The following is a 1,072-nucleotide window of genomic DNA, read 5'->3' on the forward strand; positions in this document are numbered from 1 at the left end:
TATCATGTTTCCTGCTTTTATACTCAAATTAGCAACTGTTTTTCTTATCTCGGAACTCCACATGGTTCCTGAGACACGAAACAATTTCCTTCTCGTCATTTCCTCAGCTAAATTACCAAGTTTCTTCCTCTCTGGCTGCTTTTGGGCTGAGAGGCTCCATTTCTTCTTCTCCAGCTCCTACCGACATATATAGGAAGATTCCAAAATCTAAGCTATAGCACTTTGGGTTAAATTTCTATAGGATAGAGAAAGAGACTACTTTCCAACATTTCACAATTAGATTTATTCAGCAAATTGGGGGAGGGGGGTTCTCCAATTTCCAATTTCCAATTGGAAATTCATACTCCATTCAAGTACAATTAATTTTATCTAATACCCTTTTTTATAAATCTCAGTTATTTATTAAAATTCGTAACCTGTCTCTTTCTCCATTTGGCATATTAATTTTGAAAAGCTATTTGCTTCCTTTCATAAATAGCTACCTAAAATGTAACTTAGATTTAATTTGTATTACTCTTGAATTGGTACTTAAGTATGAATAGGATGATTTCCACACAGAAGGAGCCTGTTTAAAGCCAAGTAAGAGAAACATAAATGCAAACACGGAATTACAGCAGAAAGATAAGCGCTATAAATGAAGAGTACAATGATCACAGTAGTTGTTTTCATGGAGATGTCTAAGAACTCTGTGGGAAAGTATGAACATAATTTTACCAAGAGGAGAGAGTAAGAAGGCAGAAAGGATGATATAAACAGAGAAGAATCATCACAATTCACACAGGGGATATCGTGGGTGTGACTATAGGAAAGAATTATATGAAAATTTTCAGGAGATGTAGATAAGTTAAAATTTTAAGAGTCTTTATTAGTTTTAGCTTTATTCGCTTATTATTATTTTAATTATTATTATTATTTTTGAGAGAGAGAGAGGGCGCAAGTGAGTGAGGGGGCAGAGAGAGAGGAGAAGCAGGGCTCCTGTTCACCCAGTGTGGGGCTCCAGCTCATGAACCATAGATATGATGTGAGCCTAAGCCCTATACTTAATGACTGAGCCACACAAGCACCCTTAGCT

Source organism: Lynx rufus, unplaced genomic scaffold, assembly GCF_022079265.1.
Source record: "Lynx rufus isolate CCGP_SWC_20201006 ecotype Redwood Valley unplaced genomic scaffold, mLynRuf1.p SCAF_6, whole genome shotgun sequence".
Classification (NCBI taxonomy): domain Eukaryota; kingdom Metazoa; phylum Chordata; class Mammalia; order Carnivora; family Felidae; genus Lynx; species Lynx rufus.